The sequence below is a fragment of the Onychostruthus taczanowskii genome, unplaced genomic scaffold (genome assembly GCF_017590055.1).
Source record: "Onychostruthus taczanowskii isolate IOZ18803 unplaced genomic scaffold, ASM1759005v1 scaffold24, whole genome shotgun sequence".
In the NCBI taxonomy this organism is placed as follows: Eukaryota; Metazoa; Chordata; class Aves; order Passeriformes; family Passeridae; genus Onychostruthus; species Onychostruthus taczanowskii.
The window spans coordinates 10,094,124-10,106,352 of NW_024499684.1; the positions used below are offsets into that span (position 1 = coordinate 10,094,124).

The window sequence follows — 12,229 nt, forward strand, 5'->3', positions numbered from 1 at the left end:
ATGGTTGTGCATCTGTGTGTCTGAGCATCCCCGGTCCTTGCTGTCTGTGTTACATGGCCTGTGTCCCTGTCATTCTGCAGCAGTCCCTCTGTTCTCTGCCTCTTCAAGATGATTTTATGAATCAAATATTCTCAGTCATCCTGCTTATGTAATTTGTAATTTTTCATTTAAATTAGCCACCCCTGACCCAGTGACTGCTTTATAATGATCTGTACTGCTGTGCAGAAGGCTTAAGTCAGGTTTTACTCCCAGGCCCCCAAGGTTTCACTTCCCAAGCTTACCCCTGTGACAAGGAGGAGGATTTGTGTTGCCATGTAGCAGGGAACTCCTGGTTAGGCTGTGGTTGGATGTGGATGTGTCCATCCCTCTGGTTTCCTTCCTGTGTGTTGTTTGGGGTGGAAGGTGTTCTGAAACAGTCACTGAACACAGGTGCTTAGGTGCCTCTGTTTAAAGTGAGCACAGTAGCAAGGGAGAAAGTATAAAGCTATTTCAGCTGGGAAAAGGAGGGGGAGATCCTAGTGCTGTCCTGGGGAAAGTCAAGGTGTGGGAGTAGCCATAGTGTGGGTCTCCATCAACAAGTGCAGCCTGAGGAGCCATGTGCTTGTTCCTGGTTTGATGGGTATGACTTGCACATGCTGAAAAGCAGTGTTGGGCTGCTTGCCAGGCACTGGGGAGTGGCTTGTCCTCTGCTCAGGCCCCTGTGCTCCCACCCATTCTTAACAGCTCTCTTCACTGCTGAAATGGGAGTACCTCTAAGGTCACAAAAGCGTTAGTCCCAGGTTTCAACCCCAAGAGCCATAAAACGTACCCTGCCTGACCCCTCTTCAAAGGCAAAGGCAGTGTGAGCAGCCCTCACTCCCCTGGGTTTCGTGTCCCTGTCCCCACCATGTGTGCCACTGCAGCCTGCATTCCTCTCCCATTCTGTAAGCTCTCTGCCTCTCGTGCTGACACAGCTAATATTTCTCTGCTGGCAGGGCAGGCAAGGTGGTGGCGTTTAACTCTTAGGGAGAACAGCTTTGGTGGGACACCAGAACTGTAAGGGCTGCTGTGTCTCTGTGATGGGGTTTTTGCTCTTCCAGGTGTTCCCCATCCCTTTTCTGCTGGAAAACTTGAATCAGAGTTGGTAAAGCCTGCACAAACCTGACACTTTTTACATTGCTTTTGTGAGTATCTCCTGTTTCTGACCATGGAGAAATCTCCAGGTGACCCTGCTGCTGGTTGGAGCACACAGCTCCTGTGGGGGGTTTTAGTGGGCTTTTGGAAAAAATAATTAATCAGCTACCCATAGAGAGCTAGTCCCAGCCTGCAATGCATTGAGGTTGTCCTGGAGTACCATATAGTGCCACTTGGACTGTTGACTCTTTAAAGCTGCCCTTATGACCACCAGTGTAATGAACGTGTGCTGGTGCTGCCTGGCAAGGTTGATTTTTTTGCAGCGGTAGCGATGGATCACTGGGTTAAATGTGGGTGTATTCTAAAAGGCAGAGAACTTTGTTACCTTTTAAAGCAATGGTTTAAATGTTTTCTGTCACCTGTGGGTGCTAAACTCTTGTTGCCACAGTCCCAGACCACTGCTCAGTTCCTGGAGGTAATTGCAGAGTCTCTGTCACTGCAGGATTTCGGCTCCTCCTGAAGCCTGTGCCTCAGTACCAGTGAAAGCCAGATGTACTGTAATGTCGCTTTTTTACAGTTTGTTTTGGCCATACATGGGCAGAGTAAGCTCTGGAATTCCTTCCCTATAAATTCAATAGCATCTTGTGGGTGGTGCTGGGGAATCACTCTGGTCTGGTTGGATCGCCTTGCCTCGGCAGCCTGTTTGCCTTGAAAATGTCCTGCTGTGCACATTCCTGAGAGGCTGCCTGCCCCTGGAGCCATGGCTGCAGCTACCAGGAGGCTGCTGGCCCATGCTGGCAGACAGAGTCAGCTCTTGCTGCCTGCAGGTCAGCCTTTGCTGCTGGGGACTGATGCTTGAGGCAGTGCTGGCACGGGGATGTTGCTCTGGTGTGCATGCAGGCTCTGCAGGGATGGTTATGCCCTCTAAGAAAACTGCCTGTTAAATTTGTGTGAGCATTGACATTCAAGTCCCTTTTCCAGGGGTAGGGAGCCTTGGTGCTCCCCAATTCTCACCTGACATGGGATACAGTGATGTGTGTCCTAGGAGGCATTAATGGGTGCTGGCATCCTGGGATTCCTTGTACCTGCAGGGATCTTGTCTTGTCCTTCAGTTTGTGCCTTTCTGCGGTGCTAGCTTTTGCTTTTATGGTTTTTTCCCATAATGCCAGTTCAAGTACATGCTCTTTATGAAGCACTAGCTTGATGAGCCAGGTCAGGGGAGATTTCCCTGTGCCAGGTGAGCAGCCAGTGTGGGATGTGGTGTGACTGATAGTTGAGCCTGCCTTTTCTGGGCCAAGCTGATCTTGCTATAACCACAGTCTGAATCTGCCTATTTGCCTTCACACAACACTCTAAAAAGCAGTTCTAGGAGGTTTGCTGCTGGTGACTTGAGGTGTGAAAGAGAGATTTGTTGCAGGGGCTGAGCAGCAACAACTTCTGGAGTTGCTCCCATTGAATCTTTCTGTGCATCCCTAGTAGGGGACACAGATGCAGTGTCACCCATCATGCCAGGAGCCTCTGAAGCACAGTTGGAGGTGATTATGTGTGGCCCCATGTCCAGGCTCTGTGTAGGTCAGCAAAGGCAATGTGCTCAGCTCATGCTTCAGAGGGGCAAGTCATCCCTGTGCCAAAGCCAGGGAGAGAAGGGTGATTTTTTTTTTTTTGACATCCTTTGGAGTTTTGATCTCCATATTTGGAAATGTTTACCCATTGCTCTGATCTATTGCAAGGGAGGGGAGGTGACTCAGGGTCTGGTGGAAGCAGGATTTGAATTCCTGTAGTAAGGTTTTTTTTTTTTTTAATCCCCCCCCTTTCTTGTTTTGGAAGCTTGTTGTGGTCAGTTTTCAGTTCTCTCTTGCTCCTGGACCTTGTTCCAAATTTGATGTGCTCGAGAGGGGAAGCATGTTAGCAAAGGAGCTTGCCTGAATGCTGGTAAGTGCATCATTGCTGTTATAGCAAGCAACTTGGGATTTTTTTTTTGTTGTTTTGTTTAGTCAGATGTATTGCATCAAAGTGTGTGCATTGCTGGTGGATGCAGGCATGTGGATCAACAGCAAGGGATCCAATGAAACCTTCTGTAGCAGGGAGAGTTGGCTTAGTGGATTGGTCTCAAAGGCAAAATGTTTCTTCAGGAATAGGTATAAAGATAATTTAAGCCAGCTCCCATTCAGTCACGCTTTTCCTTTTAGTTTCACTTGTTAGTGCAGCAAGGCAGCAGAGCACTATAGGGTAATGGAGGATATATTCATGTGGTCAGCAAGGAAAACACAGCTTATGTATGATTTCTGTCTCTTAAGAGTGTGTGATAAAAGGCTGTATAACACATGGGTATATTTCTCTCAGTTGTTAATATTTAACTCTGTTCTCTTAGTTGGAGTTTAGCTACTGTAACTGGATAAGCTTTGAGTGTCTGTTTTTTTCCTATTGTTCTGTATTTTTCCTTAGTGGTAAGCTTGTAATCTGTCGGATATTGTAGCTGGCTGCTTCTTTTTTCTTTCTTTCTTTTTTTTTTTTTTTTTTTTTTTTTTTTTACCTTCTCCCCTCCTCCTGCTCTTTCCTTTCTATTTCCTGAAAGGAAGCTGCAGTTCATCCAGGCAGTTAGGGGTGTGGGGGGAACCTGGAAGATGCTCTGCTTCCTGTTTTATTCATGGCAGCTAAAACCATGCTGTGGAATCTGGAGCAGAGATCCACCATCCTGCATTCCTCTTGTCATTTGGAGCATGTAACATGTACAGAGTGCTTTTAACACTGCTCTAGGGGTCATGGAGCAGCCAGTCCTGTGTCTCAAATGGGACGCACTGGACTTCATTCTTTTACTTTGGAAGGGGCTTTGGTGAAAACCCTTTTAAAGTTACCAGTGCTGGGTAGTAATCCTTGTATCTTTTCAGCTAACTGGTATTTTTAGGCTTCTTCAGACCTATTGCTTCATACTCTCCATCTTAAATTTAAGACCTTTTTTGGAAAGGTAAACGACTTGTCGATTTTAATTTGTCCTTTTAAATAAGCTTAATACTGCTTGGTTTTTCCAGAGATGTGGATTTGCAGAAGGTCCTTGAGGTACAAGACTGTCTGGATTGTCTTGAACAGGGAAAGATAGTTAACATGAGGGTGGATGTGTGATAGAAAACACTCGGCCACAAAAAGTGGTGCAAGACTGCTAGAGCCTTTTCTGTGGCTGAGACATGCTGGGGTTTGTAGAGTATTTTAATCTTTGTTGTTTCAAAAGGCTGATTGGATTACTGCAGCTTTTGGGGTCAGGGCCTGGCTGGGCTGAGCTGCTGTCCTAAAGAGTGCCCAGCCTGAATGGGCAGAGGAGGTGATGGCTCAGGAAACAGGGCCCTGGGGACGTGTATGGAACTGTCACAGCACCTGAAACCTTGGCCCAAGGATTCCCCCAGCAGACACTCATCCTCTGTCGTGCATGGTGGTGCCAAGCCGTGGAATTGTGGCAGTGGGACCAAGGTCTGTGTTGCTCCTTGTGCGCTGTGCTTTGCTCTGTGTGTGCACACGTGCCCCTGTGCGATGGCCGTGCTTCTGGTGGCACGTGGATGTGGCACATCCAGGCTTCACCAGCTGCCTGTGGCTGAGCTTGGAGTTTTGGGAACAGCACGGTGGGACTGGAAATGATGATGTTCTGTTCCCCTCGCAGTTTCTTCCCTTTCCTGCTCACCAGGACGTGCTGTTTGTTGGAAGACAAGGATGAGCAGTGCCTGGGTGCTGCAGCCCAGTGCTCCGGGCAGGGCTAGTCTGGCACGTCTGGGAAAGCGCTTTGGGACTCTTAATGTTCACGTGCTGATCCTTCTCTGTGCAACACCTCACCCTTGCGAGGACGTGACTTGAGAGCTGGACAGACTGTGCGGGATGAGCTCCCCACGTGCTGTCTGTGCCCCCCTTTCCTGGTGGGTGCTGGCAGAGCTGGGGGAGCTCTGGAGGATGAGGCGATGCCCACGGCTGGGACTGCAGGCTGCCAGGGCTCTCCATCTGGTGTTTCTCCAGGACCTGAGCAGATTCAGTGACCACTGACGCTATCCAGGATCCACAAAGGATTTTCTCCTGCTCCAGGAACAGAGCCATTAAGGGCTGACCTGTAAATTAATACTGTCTAAAGATTTTTTTTCCCTCGTCTAGCCTGGCATGTAGTAAACACTCCAGCCTGAGAAGCTTTCTGTGGCACTGGCCCTCAAGAGCATTCAGAGAGCTCCATGCCTGTCTTTCTTAAGCTTCTCTCAATTTATTTTAATGATGTGTTAAACACAAAGGACTTGCTTTAGCTCCCGTGTAGGGAGGTTTGGGTTCACAGCCCATCCTTCATCCTGGCTGTTGCCCTGATCAGTACAGGGCTGGCACTGCATAGTTGGCAAAAGGGTTACACCAGCACTGTGATTTGAGTGCTCTGAGGGAGCTCAGTATGCACTGAGGGCTGGGGGTATGTGCCCCACGGCAGGTAAGAGAAGCTGCCCCAGATACATGGGACTGGCACATGTGGGCATGGACAGAGTGAAGGTTACAAACCTGTGCACATCTTATACGTTGCATTTCTTTAGGCAAAGGTTTTGGATCTCGTAAGTACTAAATTGTGCCTGAATGCTGAGGGAAGTAGTGTTATTGTTGTTTGCAGGCACAGAAATTGGGGCACTGTGTAGCAGATTAGGGAAAAGTGCAAATCTCTGTATTTCATGTGATGGTTTGTGCTCAGCTCCTGCAGACAGGTGGGTGCTTTGTGGCCTGGGGCAGAGTGATGCTGTTAAACCCTTACTCTAATAAAGTCATAGTTTTCTGAGCACAAAATATTTCTGCATCTGTTGCTTAAAGGTAAACCAAGGGGCTCTGAGTATTTCATAAAGCTGATCTGTGTTTCTAGTGTGTGACATGATCTCAACACGTATCATTACATTAGAAGTTTCCAGATGGCACCTCACCTAATTGCACGGCTGCTCTTTCCTGGGATCTGAGTGGAGTGCAGGCTTTTAAGAAGTGTCTGTTGTTATTAGCTTTATCATACACGTTCTCCTGTACCAGCTGGTCACACAGCAGGAAGTATCACTCACAGCTTAATTCTTCAGTCAGCTTTGAGGGGGACTTTGCTCCTCTGAGTTAGGTGTTTGCATTTGGGATAGGATCTCCAAGCGAGAACAACTTTGTTTGCCTCCAGTGAGTGTGTTGGTTAAAGGACTAACGTGCCCAGGAGGAGGAAAGGAGTTGCTCTTGTTGCTTTACTGATGTCCTCGAATAGTTAACTGTGCTTACTGCTTGTCCTGGTGGGGGAGGACAATGTTTTAAAGAAATATCAGGTTTCAGAAGCCTGGCTGCCTGTGGTGGAGAGGAAAAGAATCCTTTAGCTGTGCTGTCTCACACCCCTACTGCAAAAATATCAGAGGGACAAGTTCTGGTGAAGCTGCCTGTTTTTGGCAGCCACTTCCCTCCTACATCCTTGTTCTTCAGGTAAATCCCTCTTCAACTCCATTTGCTGTTCCCCTTTCTTCCCTGTAAAGTCATTATCATCCCTTGAAATTAAGAAAAGGACAGGAGGAGGGAATAAATGGATGTTAAGAAGTAGAAAACAATCAATTAAATAGTACATAGCATGTAATTTTGCTTGGAAACTTACCATGAAATTGAGGAGCACTTTAACAACTAGTAATTTAAATTGCATTTGAACACTGCTAATGAGTTGTTTGCATAGGAATTTTGGTCATTTCACAGCAAGTTGTTGTCTTTAGTACCCCTTCCTTCAGTTAAAAAAAAAAAAGATTAAAAATTTCTTGACGAGGAAGATGCTGTAGTCAACTGGTCCAACTATTGCTATTGAAAGGTGGTACCATGGAAATTCTGCAGGGCTCTGTTAGATTTGGAGTAATTTACATCCTTAGCATCAACACTTCCAGTGTTAAATATGTGAGAATTTGATGCTTTTTATCTAAAAAAGCTTGTTATTTCTAAATGGTAGGAAAATAATATTATCCCTATTGAACTCACCAGCGTGATGGAGTTGAGGAGGCTGAAGAAATTCCTCCAGTCTCCTGGGGTTGGGGTTTGCAGCTGCGGGACTGACCCAGGAGTGAATATCTTGGCTCAGTCCTTATCACCTCAGACAAATCAAAACAATGCTTTGGGATCTGATCCTGGCTTTCTCCACCTGAAGAGGAACAACAGAGAGGTACTGATTGGCTTTGCCTGTGGGCTATTAGTATTTAAGTTATTACTCTTGTTTTTCCAGTGTTTAATGCTTTCCTCCACCACTATTTTACTTCAAAAATGCCAACAATTTTCAGCAAAAGGCAGTATCAGCCTAATCATGTTGCTACTGTGCTGCTGGTTTTGCTGGGAACAGACTCTATAGGAAGGCAAATGCAAGTTACTTGTCGCCTGTTGCTGAATGAACATCCCATTTTCAGAGCAGGGTTTTTGCAAATCCGTGGGTATGCTTAGCATATGGAAGGGGGTTCCAGTATCAAAACAAATCTGGCCTCCTGTTTCTGAATGTGTAGGTTGTTTCTTAGAAGATGGAACCTTTAAAATCTGTCCCTGCAAACATGGCTGTTAAATCCTGCTATTTCTAGAGGTGTGAGGCAGCTGTCTGCACTGAGATAAGCTATAAAAAGGCAATATTTTCCAAACCTAGCTTTTTAAACTATACCTGCCAGACAGCTTGGACAGCAGGAGTTCACCAGGAGTGTCACCACTGTTGCCCTTTTATGCACAGGGTGCTGAGTGGTGTAAAAACTTCTGGGCAAGTTTCCAGGGTCAGCATTAAGCACCAGCTCTTCCATCCCTATTGGGTGAGATGCTACTATGTGCATTCTGTGTGGAGGAAGGAGTGCTTGTTGGCTTGGTGTTTTTACATGGTCTCCTGTTGTTTTCTAGGTGGTTGTTTTGACTTTTGTTCTTAATTTTCATTGTGTCTTGCTTGTTGCTGATTTGGTGACCATGTCTAATCACAGGGGATTTGAATGGCCCCACTGTTATTACTTGGGGGCATTCTTGTGCTGTGTAGTCTTGAGAGTAGCTAGTGAGCTCAGATTAAACCCGTAACAAAAACTGTAATTTTTCCTGCCGATCTGGATGAGGTTTCTCTCAGCACACTGGTGCTCTCACATGGGCTTCCTGACACATGTGTTTCCTGCAGTGCTTTGTTACTTATCAGCTAATTCTCCCCCAAGATGTGTGAGGGTCAGAAAGCTGCATCAGATAACCTTGTAGAGGCTGTTAGGGCTGCGGGGACAGAGACGGATGTGGCTTTGAGCATGTTCCCAGTGAAGTATTTCTGAAGGCTGGGAGGGCACTGGGGATTGGGTGTGTTGCAGTGGCTGGAGCAATGTCTCATGGAGGTGAGGAGCTGGTGTGTGCAGGGAGGTGGGGTAAAATCCATATGGTGGAGAAGTGCTGGGATCTAGAGAGCAGAAACCCCAGACAACCTAGGTTCTCGTGATGCTAAAAGCTGGTTCTTTATCTCAACTCATTAAGCTGTCTAGCAAGTACTTTTGCCCTCTTCTTTTAATTGAATGAGCACCTTGATTCCTAAGAAGTGATTCCTGAGGAATCACCTTGATTCCTGAGAAGTGCTCCACCTGTTATGCAAATCCCTCACCCCCCCGGCTGTGGTTGCCAGCCAACCAGTCTAGTTCCTTGCATGGGCTCTGACATGGGTGGAGGGTTTTGTTTGCCCGTTTTGATGTTTTTATTCACTGAAGCCCAGGCTACCTCTTAGTCACCCCTGGATGCCCTGTGTATTGTAGGTAATCTTTTCTTTGTAATTTCTATTTCCTTACCATTTCAATAGTTACTCGCCTCTTTTCCAACTTCCTTCCAAAGGCAGACACACACTCAGCTGGTGGAATTGGATGTAGATTTGATAATTGCTCCCTGAGCAAACAGCCATGTGTATCTGCTTGTCCAAAAACCTACTGAAGACTGAATAGAAGTGAGACGTGTGGTTTGAAATAATTCCAGTGAGTTACTTCTTGCTATGTCTCTCCCTGTGTTGCTCTCACAAGCTCTTCTACATCTCAAGATTTGAGCTGAGGTTGAACTGGGCTGGTAAAGGCCCTTTGTTTCCCCACCTCCCTGTCTCAACATTTTTTTGAAAAATGCAGATAAATTCAAGTGATAACTTTGTAACAGAGATAAGGAAGAAAAAGTCTTACAGGTAGATTAGTTTGCAGTGGAGGGAAGGCAAGCACCAAGGGAACACACACTGAGGTACCCTGAAATGCTGAGGTGGCTTATTTATCACTTACTAGCCCTGTGCTTTACAAGTGGGGAAGATGACAATCCTTGTCCTAAAGATTCTGTAAAGCAAGGCAGACAAATGTGCACTTGAGGTCTGTGGAAGGGTTAGCACAGGTAATTGCTGGAGATCAAACTCCAGATAATGCAGATTCCTGGAAGAGAAGGGCTTTTGCTGTGGGAGTTGTGGGTGAAGGATTTTTCAAGTGCTGGAGGAGTGGATCGAGAGAGGAAGGTAAATGGGTATGGAGGGAGGTGAGAAGACCTGAAAGGAAAGAATGTTGAAGGGGAGGGAAGAAAGTGAGAAAAGGAGTAGGAGGAAAAAAAGAGCAGCAAGTCTGCTGTGGGAGGGGATGGTGTAGATGAAAGTCAAGATGACCTTAATGTCTCTTCGTTGTGTGTCAAAAGCTATGCCGTAACTCAGCTACTGCAATTAGTCATCTCTCAGGGTTTGTAGTACCAGTTTCTTCTCTGAATGGAGTGTACTGGTCCTGGCTGGAGTCCAGTGCTGGAAGATTTCTTGGTCAGGTTTGAACGCCCCATGTGGTGGGGGCTGGCTGGTCACATCCTGTCTGTGTCCCACTGCCAAACATTAATAGGTGAGTGCATAAGCAGCTTGTCATCTTCTGCTTTATACCCTCAAAGTTAGTTAGTCCCCTAGAGACTCAGACAGCAAATCAGACATTGGGGTGTGTGTGTGTGCATATGCAGAAATCTACCTCCAGTTTGCTTATCTTTTTCTGGGGCTTGTGTCTGATCCCCATCTATTTTTTTGTGTCTCTTTCTACTGTTGATCCTGCTCAGAGATTCCTTCTGACTTCTCATTTCTTCCACAAAATAGTCTCCCATCCTTCTAGCTATTTCCTAATTGCCCATTAGTTAGACACAATTCCTTTGTAGCCAGTATAAAGCGTGGGAACATGTAGGACATCTCTGGAGCACAGTCCATCTGCTGTCATGGCATGCTGTTCCAGCAGGAGAGAAACCTGAGTTCAGAACATCTGAAATTGCCCATTATCTCTGCTCATTTCTTGCAGTCCATAATTTGGGAGTGGGGAAGTGAGGGAAAGAGGAGGCGAGTCACTCTAAACGTGACTCATCCACAATGGATCGATACAAAATGTTCCATTACATTTTCATTATCAAAAATTACTTCCCTCTCCTACCCTCCTTCGGTGAGGTGCTGCAGAGGCTGCTTCCCTTGGCTTGTTGGTGGTGGCATGGCCAGCCCAGCCAAAGGTGTCTGAGTCTTGGTTCAGGCTTTACTTTCTGGGTGGGCTGAGGCTGAGTGTGGTGGAGGTGACCTGATTTCAGAGGGGAGAGAGATTCCTGGCTGCTCTCAGGAGATTTCATGTTGCTCGAGGCATGGGGCAGACCTGTTTGACAAGAGGAGTCACTCCCAGCCTTCCCCTTGGGGAGGGAGGCCAACAGATGTGCGAGATGTAAGGCAATATTAAAGGACATAATAGAAAGTATCGTGGGCTATCTGCCAGGAGCTCCTCTGGGCTGGTGCCACAGATTGCTCCCTTGGGCTCGAGAGGCATTTCACTGGTGTGTCCTTGCTGAAGTTTCCTGCTGTGTGCAGTGATGGGTGGAGATGGAGCTGCTGGGTGTTCTCTTGCCCCCAGGTGTGTTTAGGGCACTGATTTTACAGTCTCTTTACTGATCAGGAAGGGTAAAAGCTCACCTAAAGCTTCACAGATGTTGCCAGGTGTATATACACATTTATGTGTCGGTATATATATCGTAAGGCAAAGAATTGATCCAAGTGTTGTGATTCCATTTGTCCTGTCCTTCTTCCTGGCATCTACTTGAGCAGTTTTATGGGCAGCCCTTCTGTAGCAGTTGGCCCTGATCCTATTTGTGCACAGGAGGCTCTCTGCCACTCTTTGCCTGGCATGGGATGGGAAGTATCACTGGGCTGACCTCAGCGGTCTCTTCAAAAGGCTACAAAGTATTTGCAGTTATTTCACATCTTCCACCTGCCACAATCAAGGCCTTGATCTGTGGGTAAACTTGCAACAGCACTTTAATAAACAAACCCCGCTGCTCACAGGTAGGGTTTCGTTGGAGGAGTTTCAGCCTGTGAGGGGGCAGGCTGAGGTTGTGAGCATTGCTCCTGATAGTGTTATCTGTTGGTACAAACGGCACCAACGGCATCTTCCGTTTCATCCTGTGCTGGGAGAAGCTGCCAGGAGCTGGGCTCTGTGTGGTTCTGCATTGTGGTGTGCTGTGATGGCAGGGCAGGACCCAGGGCATTCAGCAGTCCCTGGTGCGATGTGCAGGTTGCTGCTGCTCTGTTGTGGAGGTGCTGTCACTGCAGCAGAACGTTACAGGATCCAGGGCGCGCACAAATGTGTTTACAGAGCAAATAAAGGCAGGAGAGAAAAAAAAAAAAGAAGAGCCTCAAAGTGGCTTTGGGTGTTTTTTAAGTGGTAAAGCTGAGAAATTCCTGAGCATATGCAATTAATGTCTGTTTAAACAGAAACTTCTTTAGTAGCTGAAATATCAGCTTCTACGGAAGAGCTTTCCTGGTGGCTCTTTTTCATCTCCAGCTGCCTGCCCTGCCGGGGTGTGCAGGGGGATGTCTCCAAAGGTGCTGGGCTTTGTGTTTTCGGTTGGGCTCGTTAGGTGTTTGCAAAGGGCGATGCCGTCCTTCTTTCCTGGCTTGCTTCCATTTCTCTGACTGTGTAGAGGTAAAAGTGGTGAATTTTATGAAAATTCACCCTTTTGGGTCATGAGGGTCCCATGCCTGATGCAATTTGTTTTTGTGAGATGTTGTTATTTACTCGGATCCTGGAGGAATACGATGCAGAATAAGCTAAAGGGCTTCTCTCCTGCTGGAGCTGTGTGTGCTTTGTCTCTGAGCAGGCTGCTCTCCGAGCAGCAA

The 12,229-nt window shown here is 46.9% G+C and overlaps 1 protein-coding gene across 1 annotated transcript in view; it reads left to right on the forward strand.

Moving 5' to 3' along the window:
• Positions 1–12,229, forward strand: part of LOC121336716 (LIM domain containing preferred translocation partner in lipoma) — a 317,023-nt gene that overhangs the window by 22,326 nt on the left and 282,468 nt on the right. The window lies entirely within an intron of this gene.